This window comes from Trachypithecus francoisi, unplaced genomic scaffold (genome assembly GCF_009764315.1).
Source record: "Trachypithecus francoisi isolate TF-2019V2 unplaced genomic scaffold, Tfra_2.0 Lachesis_group6, whole genome shotgun sequence".
Classification (NCBI taxonomy): domain Eukaryota; kingdom Metazoa; phylum Chordata; class Mammalia; order Primates; family Cercopithecidae; genus Trachypithecus; species Trachypithecus francoisi.
In genome coordinates, this window is record NW_022681471.1 from 102,327,214 (window position 1) to 102,344,807 (window position 17,594).

Consider the following 17,594-nt stretch of genomic DNA (forward strand, 5'->3'; position numbering starts at 1 on the left):
TGTTTCCTTGTACACTGTAAATATAAGATGTGTTTGAAAAAAGAAACTTGAATATTTTATCACTCTGGGAATAATGACACTTTTCAGAAATTTAAAAATACCTCCTGATTATTATTCTGTAAACATTTCACAAATTATCAAGTATCAGGCTCAAAGCTGCATAACAGCATTAATGTTTAACCTTAGGATTTTTGCAGCAGGATATAAACCAAGAGAATGGGGGAAATAATCAAATTTAATGGATTGATATTTACATTTTCTTCCACAAATCCTGAGTCATGTACCACATACTTCCGACCTGACAGCAAACCAGAGATGTTTCAAAACTCCAGATTAGGGAATTTCTTCTTTTTGACATTGATAGAACTTTGATCAACATAAAATTTAAACCTTAAATATGCACTAGAAAATACAAAGCAACATTAGTAATGCAAGTGAGTTCTATAGAAGTAATAGTCTAGGATGTGTGATGTCACGAAAAGAACAAATGAAAGAGGAAGAAAAGGTTTTACTCAAAGATCACTGATAAAGGAGAACAATATTACTTTTCAAAAGTCAGTTTATTTCCACTGTTTTGTCTTGTTTTATTTTTACTTTGTCCAGGAAATAAGTTTTAACTATAAAATATAAAAAGTCTGGGCCTGACATGGTGGCGGGTGGATCACTTGAGATCAGTACCTCAAGACCAGTCTGGCCAACATGGTGAAATCCCATCTCTACTAAAAATACAAAAATTAGCTGGGTGTGGTGGCAGGAACATGTATTCCCAGCTACTCAGGAGGCTGAGGCAGGAGAATCACTTGAACCTGGGAGGCAGAGGTTGCGGTGAGTCGAGATCACGCCATTGCATTCCAGCCTGGGCGACAGAATGAGACTCTGTCTCAATGATAATAATAACAATAATAAAAGAAAGTCTTTTAACAGTGAAAATTATGAAAATGATAAAGCAAATTTGATACTACTGTATTATTGTCTATAATAAATCTTTCAAGGGCTTTATAAAGTTTAGGTGATTTGAGATAGAAATTTTGGAAGCTTTGATTAAAACATAGAGCACTGTAAACAAAAAATTCTGAAGTGTCGAAGAGAATAATGTAAGTTAGAATATTTTGATTTGATACAATGAAATATAAAATGAACCTTCGATAATGGAAATGTCTCTTAAAATAATCATTTTATTAACTGCAAAGGTATTTACAATTTTTCAAATTTCTCAAGTAGGTAAAATTTCACTAGAAACTGTCATGCAAAGTTTTTACTAGAGCATTTAAGCTAAAGGCAACTTTATAATTATTTCTGAACAAATGCCTGTTACCACTGCCTGTTTTCAGTAGCACAGGTACAAAGGGAATGTTGTCTTGTTATAACATACAATTATGGGCGTCAAAGGGAGTTCTGAACATCTAACTCAGGTACTAATTAGGCAGTACCATGGGCAGAAAAAAATGTATTGTTATTGTTTAAATGAACAGAGAAAAGGAAAAATGTTGAGTATTGATTGAAAAAAAGATTTCTATTTTTAATCTATTTTATCCCCTGCTAATAGATTGTGATTCATACATTACATAACAGTGCTCAAGTTGATTTGCAGTTTTGGTTTTTTTGTTCATTCTTTTATTTTATTCATGCCACATACAATTATTTAGCACACTAGTTCAATTTTCATTTTGGGCAGTACAAATCTGAATTAAACAATAAAAAGAGAAGTGTAAAGCTTCTGGAGCCTTTGCTTATATTGACACTTAATTTAAAGTGATCATGTGGTATGTACTTTTTAAATACATTGCTTTCTTTTTAAATAAACAACTACATATCACTAAAATGCAAGTGACAATAGTCATTACACTAAAAGACACACCAAAAAGTGCCAAATATTTATATAAAACGTTCACATCAAAATTATTTAATTGCACAAAAAATCAGAGCTACTGAATATTATCCATTTTAACTCAGTGGTGTGTAACTCTCTGTTTAGTACCTAAAATTTCCACCAGAGTTTTTAGTTAAGGCTTTTCTGACAGTTCGTATTTCTCAATTATGAAAAACAAATTATCAGATTTGCAAAATAAACACTTTATTCGCTACTTTCCCCAAACATATTCTTTCTCTCACTTTTCCCTCTTGTTAAGTAAATAATGTTACATGCATCCTCCACTGCACGAGAGCATTCTTATGGTGATATCACCTATTACTGCATGTCACTAAGTCTATATCCTACATATCTTTCATATTGTCATCTCTCAACTCTCACTTATCTAATGCTATTTTAAAATCTAAATTTTGGTTCACATAATGTTTCTTGACTTAATGCAACAGCCCTAAACTGGTATACTAGATTCTGATTTCTCCCCACTACCTATGCAACATTTATGCCAACACCAGAATTGATTTCCTAGTATAGGTATAACCACAGTACCTCCACTTGACAACCTTCAATATCATGTCTCTTGTCAATAGTATTTTCACATTTAACAGACTGCTCAAGTAGATTCTATGTTCCTCTGAAGAAATTGTTTCATTCAGATTTGTACTGCCCAGAATGAAAACTGAACTAGTGTGCTAAATAATTGTATGTTGAATTAATAAAATAAAAGAATGAACAAATAAACCAAAACTGCAGATCAACTTGGGCAGTGTTACATGATGTATGAATCACAATCTGTTAGCAGGGGGTAAAATCAATGTAGATATTCCAAACTTTTTCTAATTAAGCAAAATAGATTAGAAAATAGCAGAGAGAATCATGCTTAGTAAGGAAAAATATTGTTCCACAAAATTTGGATTTGGTTTTAGGTTTTAAGTGTGTGTGTGGGTGTGTGGGTGGGTGTGTGTGTATGTACTATGTCAAGATGAATTATATTCTTAAATTAGGTCATAAAAAAATTGGGCATGACAGTGTAAGGCACTCCGAAGACCCCATTGCCATCTCAAGTAGTGAAAATTACTTTAAAAGGAGCCATTTATATTCTCTGAAAATGTTCCTAATGGCATACAGCAAATATAAAAACACTTATTGAAGAAAATCTACTATAACATGGTAATGTTAGAGCTGCTTGTTCCCTGGTATCACAAAGAAATAGTACTTGAACATAAATTTAATTTTTTCATCAAGGCCATTTTTTTACTTTCTGCAGAATGGGTACCCTCACCAGCAGTTTTGCCACAAGAGTACACCAAACAAAGGAGACAGGGTCATTTATAACCTGATGTGTCCACCTTACTGCTGTGTCTGGTTTCCATTGGCTGGAACTGCACCTCACATTCTGTATTTGTCCCGATTGGCTAGCAACTTAGGACTTTTCAAAAGAGGCAAAGGCAGAGGAGAACAAAGGAAAGAAGAAGTAATTTGTTGAATCCTGAGAAAGGTATAAACACCTCCAAATAAGGCAGAGGAACAGGCTATGACCTAATGCTTGCTTGGACCGGTATAAGCATGCCACGGCAAATATCTGGAGTAGATTGTGGGAGCTAAAAACACAAAGTACGTTGATTTCTTTATTACGACTAGCAGATATCTAAGAATATTAGCACAGGTCTTTGAATAAACTTTGCTTCTAAGAGAAGTTACTATTTATTCTTAATTAGACGGGGAGGAAAAGCTCTTTGAAGAGTAGCCTCTACTTCACTTTTTACGGTAAAAAACATGACAGTTTAATTTTTGTACCAACATCCATCTTCTCTATCACCTGCATAAGCTAAGTGAGATGGATATTCCACTGCAAACTAATAGCAGAAATAAATAAGAACTCCCTCTCTCCACAGCTTCTAGTTATAAGGCTGTCTTCTCAAGAGGGGCAGTATGTCAACATTTCTCATCCAATAAGTGGGGGTCTCTCTTCTTTCTCTCAGAACCCACTCACGGAACAGAAGAAAGGTCTTCACCTCTTGGCCTCAAATACACAGATCATAGTCTAGCAATAGGTAGCTGAGGTCAGGATGCACCTCTGAGAATACAGGGGACTTGATTCCCCATGCCCAAACCTAAAGACTGGGGGTTCCATGTTCAGAGAAGCAAGCCAAAAAAATTTGGGGATTCTGCTACAACATCTGCCTAGCCTTCAGCAACTAAAGAGGAGGTTCACTCAAAGTGAAATGTACCAATATTTCTTCCCCCAGAACTAGAACTTTGGCACAGAAATATTTCCTTGGGATGGGAGGAGGTGGGAAGCAAGACTTAGAATAAGAAACCTCCAAATTCCTTCTCTAAGGAATTCACTTTAATTGCACAGATTGTGAAAGAGTTCATACCTCAAAAAATGTAGAAGTTGTCATGAAAGACAGTTGCGAGAGAAAATTGATAGATCCATTGGCGATACAGGCTAAACTATAGTCTGTTTAGTATTCTGGAGAGAAACCTGGAGAGAGACACCTGGGACAAGTCCTCTTGTGGTCAGAATATATCTCAAAATCTGAATTCCAGAACCGTCTTTTGAAAGGAGTTAATATTTGACTGGAGTGTTCTGTGAAGCAATTAAGACCCTCAGGGCATTGCTGAAAACAATAAAGCAATCAGGCAGCAATTAGTGGAGCTTAACAGCTGGTTTGGGTTAGGAAAAAGAGAAAGAGCCAATTAAAGATAGCCATGTCAAAGCCACTCTTATCCCACTGATGCCTATAAGTTTACCCAAGGTTATGCACCCTGAGTAGCAACAGCAGACTTCACAATGAGGCAGAGGAGGGAGTTGACTTGTACTCTTCCTAAAATGCCCCGGGGATGTGAGTCAGGTATCAGTATTCAGAGTTGCTGCAACGTATTATCTAAAATGTGCAGTTTCTAACAAAACATTAGCCATGCAAATAAATTGGAAAGTACTACCCCCACGCTGGGAAAAAATAGCCAAAGAAACTACTTGTGAGAACAACCAGATGTTAAACTTTAGATAAGAACTTCAAATTATATGATTAAAGAACTAAAGGAATGATGATTATAAAAATAAAGCTTACTTGTTTAATAAAGATGGCACATCAAATGGAAAAAAATCAATCAAGAGACATAAGTTAAAAGAAATAACCAAATGAAAATTCTAGGGTTGAAAACTATAGTATTTAAAATGAGAAATTTACTAGAAGGTCTAGAAGATGACAAGACAGCAGTGTAGGACTTCACAGAAACATCATTTGAACAACTGTCCCCTCACAAAACACATTCACAAGGGCTAAGGAAACTGGATGAGAGATTGTAACATCTAGGCATAACACAGAAATAAAAAAGGTGCATTGAAGAGGTTAGGAAAGATCCATATTTTCCCATTACCTCTATCTCAACATCAGGCAACACAGCTTAAAGAGAGCTATCCTTCCTTGGCGGAAGAAAAGGAAACTGAGCACTAAATTTTGCCTTAGATCCCAACGTCAAGCATATCACTATGCCTTGGACTCCAGGCCAATAACCAATGATTGAAGCTCCAGGCCTGCCCTGATGCCAGGCTTGATATTGCAGCAGCAGACCCCAGTCTCACCATTGAAGACCATCTACAGGCTGCCTACTGCCAGCCCAATTCCAAAAGCCCCAGGTTCTGAAATGGTCTCAGTGATGGACTAGGTGCAGAAACTTCATGTATCAGATTTGTCCAGGCACCAGACCAACTCTTACTGACTCAGGCTGTCGGTACACCCATAAGACTCAGTCACCAGGTTCACCTTAGGGCTGGGGTGGCCCCAGGCTCTGGACTGCCGGCCAGTACCAGGCTGACCCCCTCAGCCCCAGGCTTAAGGACTACTCCAGATTCAACTCTACTCCTAGTCATCAGGGCAGCACCAGTGGACTTAGTTTCTAAGCTTGCCTCTGCAGATACAGGAAGGTTGATCTGGCCAGGAATTTGTATATCTATATTGACGTGATACCTCATGTAGACCAATCTGGAAAGGAATGGAACTTTAAAGGAGATGACTCTGCAGTTGAGGCAATCCCTGAAAGGAATGACAGTCAAAAACATTGTGTCCACAGCACTCTCAGCAGCTCAGGCAGTAAGTCCTTCACTGAAGATGGATATACATCACATTGCTTCCCAAAACTATGCTATTCAGATATAAGGTCCTAATAATTTCATGTCAGTAACTATTTGTGAATGTCTTCCCCAAAAATGTAGTTCATCAAAAAATATTTATATTAGGTTAACAATTGTATCAGTTTATCGTTATATACAGATATTGATTTCTGAAGTGAAGATCAGGAATTATTCTTCGAAATCACAAAAATGTTAGTAGCTCTGTTAGAAATAGTGCTTCAGACTATGAAAATGCAACATTAGAGATCAACGAATCACTATTTTTAGAGTCTGCCTTTTAACATTGCTAATGTCTGGTATATAGGATAAAAGAATAATGCAACAGGTTATTTTAGCTCACACTTTAGGAGCCAAAGAGAAAATACGTAAATTGATCCATTCAGAAATTGCAGTTATTGATACCTTTTGATATGTGTGTATCAAATGTTAGAAATGGTCTTTCTTCACACTACTACATATGATGGCTGCTTTTATTCTTTATCAGTCAAAATGATCAACAAAGAAAGGCTATTGATAAATTGGATTCATTTTCAGTAAAATTGATTATGCAGCATGCTTTAAATGCATAATAGCTTTGTGCCTGGCAACTGAAATACAATTAATCCATATAATTTTATGTCAACTTAACTTTATATAAACTTTAAAAAGCAGAATCTCAAAAATTGCCAGGTAGTTTTTCCACTGTGTTTCTTCTGTTTGTTACAATGTATCCGAGGTGACTTTATTGTTGCTGTTACTTTTGATAATATCCTCAGAACCTTTTAACTACTGACAGTTTTTATAATTCCCATTTTTAAAAATAAGCAAGTAGAAAATAAAATTATGAATTGAATATAAAAGCACTGCAAACACCTACTATGCTCTTTTTTTAAAAATCGGCTTGTAATAATGACTTTGAATTCCCTATTTCCTGTAATCATTTTAATACTTATGATTTTATTTTTTACACATCTATATTCACTTGAAAAACAAATTTAAACAACTATGAAGCAAAAATTTAAAAAACAAAAACACCACCAACCAAGTAAACAATTCCACTCATTGATTCTAGAGGCATTACCGTAGCATCTCTTTACCTTGTTCAGTTTTATTTATTTAATCCATTGTGTTACTCTCTGACAAGGACTACCAATATAGGGCTGGCATTTCAGTTCCCTGATGCATTCAGTTTATTGTCAGTGGTAGCAATGTTGTTGCTGTGAAAAAGTTACTCATCAATGATCCCCAGTGCACCCCACTCCTTTTCTATCCTCTCCCTTCATATTCTATCTGCTCGTTATACAAATATGATTTAGTGTTTTGGTGAGATAGTCATTTGTCTTTTCCAAAATAGCAAAACACATTTTACCTCAGCAAAAGTCTCATAAAGTTTTCCAAATATATTTCTATTTATTTTTATATCAATGCTATACTGAATCCATATGAAATTTGACTGTATGATTTCCCCGTAATGCTTTCTTCTAGCTGCTGATATCTGGTTCCTTAACAGTGTAGGTGTATCCTTTTGATGTTTATCACTATCCTAGCTAGAGAGGAAGTTTACTCATACATTCTAACTGTGATATGCAGAGGAATGTTTCTCTGTTATCATCATTAGTTTATTTGTTAACATTATTACAGGAACCTGTTTCTTGTTTCTAAATGATACCCCCAAAACCTTATTCATGCAAATTCTAACATCCTTGTGCTCACTCCCCTAACCTGTTAACTTCTATTTCGCTTCAGACATAGAAAACAGCTTTGTCCTCTATATCATAAACCACTTATTTCTAAAGAGTTATTTCTAATGCAGGCAGAGCGCACTTGTTAAATAAAATATCAGTCATTTTGATCTTTTGCATAAAATGCAGAAGGTAATATAGAATAAATGAAAAAAGAACACTGAGCACTAAGTCAGGTGCCCTGCCATTAGATATGTGTTTTTTTGAAGACTCCAAACCATTCTGGTTTCCTTTTCTCATCTGTAGTACAGACTGCCTGTCACAAATCAAAGTTTAAATTAAAACTTCTATTGTGCTTTGTAAACTATGTCATTTTACAAGCATAACCAATTATTATCATATCTACTCAGAATTCCTCTGCCACTTTTCAGAGCCTTCTGAAACTTGGCTTTATGCTTTTTATTCAGTATTACTTACCACTTCTCCTCTGTTATGATCAGTCTCTGCTGTCCCTGGACAAGGTTCCTCCTGTTCCTTAACAAAATTCCAATAGTCATTTATTTTCATTTCTGCACCTTTGCTCATGATCCTCCTCTTTCACCTGATCATTTTCCTCCACTTTTCCCTCTGATGTAAGAATATTATCAATGTAAGAAAGAGATATTAAATAAAGATAGATAATTAATTTCATAGATCATTAGAAGCAATAGGTAATGAGGCATCAACCAGCGGGAAGTCTTGGGAGTCAAGACACAGTATTGATAAAAGAGATACCAGGTAGACATGCAGACTAATGAAAAGAGTGCCGTCAAACCCGTCTCTACATTTTGACCTAGGTGAGTTGGAAAGCGTCGATACCATTAACAAAGACTGTCCCGACCCGCAGGACAGTCGAACGGGCCCTGGAAGGGGGAGTGGGAATGGAGGAGACAAGAAAACACGAGAAATGGAGACAAGACAAATAGTCTGATCAAGTCTCGTTTATTGAATGCAGGGTCATGCCTTATATAGGCTGGCAGGGTAAGAGGTTGGGCCAGGGCGGTGATGGGGGGGGAGGGGGGGGCCGGGTCTTCTCAAATTACAATCGCGCATGCGCCGTGAGTTTGTACTTTTCCCGGAGCGCGCGGGATCGCGCCTGCGCCCTAGGCTGCATATCTTCCTGGGCGGGAAAATGTTTGCGCGCGCGCGGGAAAGGTTGGCGCGCGCGGGAACAGTTTAGGCGCGCGCGGGAACAGTTTGGGCGCGCGCGGGAAAAGCTTTAGGCGCGCGCGGGAAGGGTCCGCAATAAAGAACCCGGAAATGTGCCATCTTGTCTCCGCTTTGCGGAGATCAAGCAACAGAGGTCGGCTAATTCCGGGCCTCATGGCTCCAGACAGAAGACTAGAAATAATAAACAGATAATGAGTTTGTTTTGTTCATCTGCAGTCTGGTCACATCATATCTATCAAGACTTCCAGGATAATACATCTGACAGGCTTAGTCTCAAACAAGTGGCCGCTAAAGTTTAACATTGATAGTTACATGCCCAGATGTCATAGCTTGAATCTTTATTATATATCCCTGGTGAAACAGATAAAATATAAGGCAACATTTTCTAAGGTCCTTCCTGAATTTTTACTTCCAAACCTCAGATGCTGCAGTTGCAATGGCGTGGCTTTAGTCTCAAATAAAATAGGTAACATTTTAACTTACTGACTGATTACTATTTAATAAAAATTACCAAGTCCCAAAATACCTGTTCCTTATGGCGTCCACCTCAATTCTTCTCAGCAAATTGCATCATTTAGGATTTATCACATTCAGCTCTCCTTGTTTTGGTACTAATTTTGGAATCAGGATTGTTTCTGTTGCAATTGTCAACAGACCCAAATCAGACTGGATTAAACAACAAAGTGTATATTTAGCTCACATTGCTGTAAGTTCAAGAAGCAGCTTCAACCATGGTTGGATTTAGAATTCAAAAAAGTTGTCAGGACAGAGTTTCTTTTCATCTCCTGATCTGTGCAGACTTCATTTCAAGGTTGTTTGTGGTTGTCCCACCACTCTAGTACCTTCCTTCATGGGGCATTTGACTCTACTGGTTCCATCTTTTTCATAAATTCAATTAGATCAGTAAAGTATTTTAAGAATGTAAATGTTGGATATGCTATGGTAAAGCCAAGATGGCCACAGGATGATATTAGAGCAAGGCTTGGAAGGCAGTTTATTAACACTGGTTACAGAGAGGAGTCACCATACCACACAGGACCCCAGGGAAAGCACCAGGTCTTGGTCTGGTGGTAGAAGTCAAGAGAGGAGGGTCAAAGTCAGAGTCTTTATTGGAGTTTCCATGAGAAAGGCAAGGCAAGGAAAAATAATCAAGCTAAGTTCGGCTAGTTTGAATAATTTTATTAGGCTTTGGGCTATAGAGGTGGCTGTTTTTCTGGTACCTGGCCCTTTTGTGATTTAAGGCAGGAGAAATACGGGCTTGGTATGTGAGAGAAAATGAGGTGGCTGGATCTATAGACTGGGATTGATTGGTTTGTATATGACGGACTTGCTATAGGCCCAAGCCTTTTGCTAACACTAAGAAAGTGCTAACTCTGAGAGGGGAAGTCTCTCGCTGGCCAGCAAGCTTTTTAAGATGCCAAAACATCACAGAGTATAGAATTTAAAAAAAAAGAAAAAAAAAAAAAAAAAAGACTGATACATAAAAAGAAAAATTTTTCTTTTTCTTGGATCTCTTACAAAAATCTCCATTTGGTTTTTCTTTTGTCATATGCCCTCTGCTTAAAAAATAATTTTGGATCATATGGTAGTTCTATTTTTAGTTTTTGTGGTGCTTCCATATTGCTTTCCATAAGGGCTGCACTCATTTACACTCCCACAAACACTGTATTGAATATACCCATTTCTCTGCATCTTTGCCAGAATTTGTTATTTTTTGTCTTTTTAATAGTAGCCATTCTAACTAGAGTGAGATGATAACTCATTGTGATTTTGATTGCTGGGTCTATATCCAGAAGAAAGGAAACCAGTATATCAAAGAGATATCTGTGTTCCCTTGTTTATTGCAGTACTGTTTGCAACAGCCAAGATGTGGAATCAACCTTAGTGTCCATTAAAGGATGAATGGATACAGAAAATGTGGTATACATACACATTGGAATATTATTCAGCTATAAAAAGATGGAAATCCTGTCATTTGCAGTGACATAGCTGGAACTGAAGGTCATTATGTTAAGGAAAATAAGCCAGGCACAAAACAAGTATTGCATCTTCTCACTTCTATGTGGGAGCTGAAAAAGTGAATCTTTTGAAGATAGAAGAATGATGGTTACTAGAGGCTGGGAAGGAAAAGGGGGATGAAGAGAAGTTTGTTAAGGGGTGCAAAACACAGCTATATTGAAGAAATAAGTTCGAGTATTTGATAGTATAGTAAAAATATATAGTTAATAAGAATTTATTGTATATCTCAAAGTAGTTAAAAAAGAAGAATTATAATGTTCCTAATGCAAAGAAAAAATAAATGTTCAAGGTGATGGATATCTCAATTACCCCAATTTGATCATTACACATAGTATACAAGTATCAAAATATCACATACACCCCCAAAGTATGTACAACTATTATATGCCAATAAAAAGACTCTGTTCAAAGGAATGCAGGACACTTGTTTGATTCTTGAAAGAAAGAATAAAAAGTTTAAAATGAGAACCCTGCAGAGGTGAGTCTTCAAATAAACATTTTGAATTATTGCTGAAGAAAGAAGGAATGGATATTTTGAAGGCAAGCATTAAATATATCCTAAGATATGTGTAAGTAAAATTTTACTTGTTGCTGTGGAATTAAAAATAAAATATTTATACTTTACAAATATATTTTATTTGAACTGCTTGATTTTTTTGAGACAGATATCAGTCTCAAAAAATTTAATCATATACTGGAAATCATTAAAAAATTATATATATATATTTATACCTTGGTTATCAGAAATTTAGAAGGCTAAAAATAAACATATCAATCATTTTTGTTAATTTATATATCATAATGATAACTAGTGTCTATTAATTATTACGTACTTGACATTTTATATATTATCTCAATTAATTCTCACAACAATCTTCTTGGAAAGATATACTAGACAATTTGTCATTCAGTTTTGACTTGCTTTTCAACTCAAGGCAGCAACGTGAAGGTGTAAGCTAAAAAAAAAAAAACCAACAAGCTATTCATGTCGATAAGCCCTTTGCAAATAATTTATTCTATCCTCATTTGAGTTATCACTTTTCTTTTGTAATTAGAATTACTGAAACACAAGGTGGAAAGGCCAGATATGCAAGAAATTTCTACACTTAATCAATATTCATTGAAAAACATCACATTACACATCAAATCTTGACACACAACAATATTTACCTGGCTTGGACTTCTCCTGCATGAGTTTTCTAAATGTACATGGTATAAATCTTAATATAAAAAAGAAGGCCCGGATAAACATGGGCAGCTTCAGGAAATGTTGTAAGAGCAATGGAACTTAAATGTGATCATAAACATGCAGAAAATGCTAGACTGCCTAATTCAATATTGCCTTCCTATCCATATATGGCAGAAGAAATGAAGAATTTGTTTAAAAACTGTAAAAATTGTTCTGAATTGGATTTCAATTACCTGCATCGTTAATGAATTTATACCACTACTGGTGTATTTGAATGGTTATATTAATTATAGACTTGCTTAATCTGAAAAGCAGAAACTCAACATATTTTATCAGTAGGCTTTATGTTCACATTTAAATTCTCATGTGTAAGTTTATCTTGTAAGATACCATTTCTATTAGTTATGATGTACTGTAGACAATGATTTTGTACGAAATAAATAGCTTCCCTTCAAAATAGATGCATGCTTAGTTCACCTACACGGCAGACCTCTAACTGAGAGATTTTTTTGGTGAATGATTCTTAATTCATAATGACAAATGTTTTCCAGAATTTCTAATTAGTGTCGTTTGTCATTGTAAGGGCACTCTCAATTTTGTACCTTTTCTGCACCCTACGTGGAGAAAAAAAGTTGTCACTTATGCTAAATTGTTTCTTAGTATTCTCTCACTTCCTGGATACTTAGTATGCAATTTCTCCTCTTTGTTTCTAAACAGTGGATATGTACCGATTGTTTAATAACAACAGATTACCTCAATTTACCGTGCCACCAAAGAATGTACAAGTAAAATCAATGCTAATAACAAAAATTACCCACTCATAGACATAAAGATGGCAACAATAGAAACTGTGGACTACTACACGGGGAAGGGAGAGAGAGGCGCAAGGGACAAAAAACTTTTGGATATTATACTCAGTACCTGGGTGATGGGATCAATCGTACCCCAAACCTCATCATCACACAATATACATGGGTAAAAACTTTGCACATGTGCTCCCACAAATCTGAAATAAAAGTTTAAATTTTAAAAAATAACCAATTGCAAGCCAATTTGTTGGTGAAATTTAACCTATGGAAATGCTGCACTCATAGGAACAAGGATGTCTTCTGCTATCAAAAGTGCTTCTTTGGTGTTGAAGATTATTTTTTTAATATGTCTTGGTCTTCAATAGACTTAAAAATATTTTCATAATTGCTATTTCAGTTTTTGAAATATTCGTGATGAATTAACATTTAATTATAATAGGGCTTCTATGTTTTCTTGTCTTTCCAAATGCTGACTATAAATCTGTTTTCTGAATATGTCATACATCATTTCTGAGTTGTGTGTATGTTTTAAAATTAACTCGAGTTGCAAATATCCCTTTTAAGGTGCAGTAGTAATTACAGTAAAACAGAAAAATGATTTCAATGGCAGTACTATTTCAAATACTAGTGTTGCTATTAAAACTCAATCTTTCATGTCTATATTGTGTATGAGTTTTTTGAAACAATAATGAGAACAGCATATAAGAAAATGATTCTTATTTCTTTATTTCTTATATTTGGAATGTTATGTGGTATTTAATAAATAATTAACTTAAAGATGCATGTTCAAAGCTACAGTAGTCAATACGCTGCAATTAATGAGCAAAAGAATAGTCAAAAGATTAGTGGAACAGAATAGAGAACCCAGAAGGAGACACACATAGTTTTAGTCAACTCATCCTTGAAAAAGGATCAAAGGCAACACAATGGGGAAATATTTGTCTTTTCAATAAGTGTGTTGGAACAACTGGAAATTGTTTGCAAGAAAATGAATCTAAAGACGGCCATAGACGCTTCACAAAAATTAACTCAAAGTGGATCACAGACCTGAAAATAAAATGTAAAACAATTGAACACCAAGAAAATAGCATAGAAGAAAAATCTAAATGACTTTGGATTTGGCAATAATTTTTTAGATACAACACCAAAGCCATGGTTAATAAATAAAATAATTGATAATCTAGAATTAATTAATCCTAGAAACTTTTTTTGTGCAAAAGGCACTGTCAAGACAATGAAACGACAATCACAGATTGGAAAAAAATATTTGGAAAGGACATATCAGATAAAGGCCTCATCAAAAATATACAAGAAATTCTTAACTTTCAGAATAAGCAAACAAATAACCAGATTTAGAAACGCACAGTGTATTGGTCCATTTTATGCTGCTGATAAAGACATACCCAAGACTGGAAAGGAAAAGAAGTTTAATTGGACTTACAGTTCCACATGGCTGGGGAGGCCTCAGAATCATGGTGGGAGGCAAAAGGCACTTCTTATGTGGTGACAGCAAGAGGAAAATAAAGAAGCAACAAAAGCAGAAACCCCTGATAAACCCATCAGATCTCATGAGATTTATTCACTATGATGACAATAGCACGGGAAAGACTGGCCCCCCATGATTCGGTATGATTCAATTCCCTTCCCCTGGATCCCTCCCACAATATGTGGGAATTCTGGGAGATACAATTCAAGTTGAGATTTCGGTGGGGACACAGTCAAACCGCATCACACAGCAAAGAAAACAATCAACAGAGAGAAAAGACAACCTGTAGAAGGGAAGAAAATATTTGCAAACTATTAATGTGATAAGGGAGTATTACTCAGAATATACAAGGAACTTCATCTCAACAATAAAATAACAGTCTGATTTTTAAAATGGGCAAAATGTGTGAACAGACATTTCTCAAAAAAAGACATGCAGATAGCCAAAAAAATATATGAAAAAAATGTTAAACATCACTAATCATCAGGATAATGCAAATCAAAACCACAATGACATATCATCTTACCCCAGTGAGGATGGCTATTATGAAAAAGATAAAAAATAACAAATGTTTGCAAGGATGTGGAGAAAGGAAAACTTTTATACATTGTTAATGGGAATGTAAATTAGTACAACCACTGTGGAGAATGGTATAGAGGCTTCTCACAAAAACTACGGATAGAACAACCATATAATCTAGCAATACCACTACTGGGCATTTATCCAAAGGAAAAAAATCAATATATTGAAGAGACATATGCAACTTGATGTTTATTGAAGCACTACTCACAATAACAAATATATGAAATGAACACAGATGTCCAACAACAGATGAATGGATTTAAAGAATATGGTGTATATATACACAATGGAATACTATTTGGCCATAAAAAGAATAAAATCCTGTCATTCCTGGCAACCTGGAGGAGACTGAAGGACATTATGTTAAGTGAAATAAGCCATGAACAGAAAGTAAAACACCACAGTCACTCATATGGGGAAGTTTAAAAAAGTTGATCTCATAAAAGTAAAAAGTGGAGCAGAGGACACTAGAAGCTGGGAAGAGTAGGGAGAAAGGGAGATAGACACTTGTTAAAAGATAAAAAATTACAGCTAGATAGGAAAAATGAATTCTAGTTTTCTACAACGTTGTAGGATGACTATAGTTAACAATAATATATATGTTTCAAATGGCTAGAAAGACTATATTAACTGTTCCCAGCATAAGGAAAGGAAATTATAAATGTTTGAGAGGATGGATAGGCCTATCACTTTTATCTGATACTATGCATTATATGTATTGTAATGTCATTATGTACCCCATAAATGTGTATAATTATTATGGGACAATTAAAAATAAATTAAAAAATAAAAACTAGCAAAAGACCTGAACAGACATCTCACTGAAGAATATATACAGATGGTAAGTAAGTATATGAAAAGATATTCAAATTCATATGTCATTACGGAATTACAAATTGAAACAACACTGAGATAAATCTACATATGCATTAGAATGACAAAAACCCAAAACACTGAAAACACTAAATATTGGTGAGGATCTGGAGCAACAGGAACTCTCATTCATTGTTGACTGAAATGAAAAATGGTACAGCCACTTTAGAAGACATTTTGGCAGTTTCTTACAAAACTAAATACACTCTTATCATACAACCTAGCCATCACACTCCTTGACATTTACACAAAGGAGCTGAAAACTTATGTCCATCCAAAAAACTGCACATGGATGCTTATGGCACCTTTATTTATAATTACCAAAACTTGGAAGGGATCAAGATGTCCTTTAGCAGGTAAATAGATAAATGAACTGTGGTACATCCAGACAATGGAATATTATTCATCAGTGAAATGAAATGATCTGTCAAGCTATGAAAAATCACATGACTTTTGATTTTTACTTCTCCTAATATCATCCCTCAGTTTTGCTTATTCTTTTATACCACACTATGGGCTACTCTGAGCACCCCCATGTTCCTCCAGGAGGAGAGATATGACATTAATTTAATTAATATGTCATTAAAAAGATGGTGGCATCCTCGCTTTTTATGATACACAGAAATTATATGATTCAGATAGTATTATTGATGTATCAAAACCACTTATTAAGCTATAAGTATCAATCACATATATGTATGTGTGTGTGTGTGTATATATGTATATATGTATGATAACTGTGGATATTAACTGAAGATAAAAATAAGTTAAGAACCATGCAAAAACCCACACTAAAGAAGAAAATCTCTTGGAGTTGAAGCAAAGACATGAAAAGGCACATCACTATGCTGAGAATGGAAACAATCATTTATATTATTAAGACAAATATTTCTGGGGATGATGTAAAGTCGTGGCTGTTTTGTTATTATGTATAACTTGTGCTCTTTTGTTTATTCAACAAATATTTTTGGCAAGCACTATGTACTCAGCATGGCACAAAATGTATGGTATTGGTGTACACAGCCAATTGAAACGAAGTCCTGGCCCATAAGCTTGCAGCCTGCCCTGAAAGGACAAAATTATTATTACGGCTAATATGAAAGTATGATCTCTGTGTCCACACTCTTGTAATATGAGCCAGTGCAATGTCCAATTCCCAAAGAGATTTTAAAATTCCTCTTTATACATTCAAATCATAGCCTTCCAAATTTTAATGTGGACAAATTTTCCTCTTTCTGTATTGAGTATGGCTCTTCTGCATTTAACTTGGTGAGACCCTGAGAACTGTCCCTTGAGTGACATTCCTAGTTCTCATTTGCCTGGAGAGCAATGAATTCTTCTTGCTTTTGTAAGCACTGGTGGTCTTAGTGATTGATCTGACAGTAATAAACCCATTTATGAATACAACAGGGAGTAATTATTAATAGACAAGAGATGGTCAATCCATTTTCAGTTATGTTGCATTGATGAGACCACAGGACATTTACGTAAGTTAATTGGTTTTGATGCATGTGTTGTAAACATGTTAGGGCTAATGAAGCTGATGGCTTTAACCCAATGCTCATTTACCATTTCCAAAATTCTAGGACCCTCAAGAATTATGCTAAACCTACTCTGTTTGTGCCTATAAATGAAATGACAAAGCCTAGATGACAGCACATCTGTTTACAGCATGGTTTACTGAGTACTTTAAGCCCACTGTTGAAACCTACTTTCAGAAAAAGAAAGATTACTTTTAAAATATGACCACTCATGGAT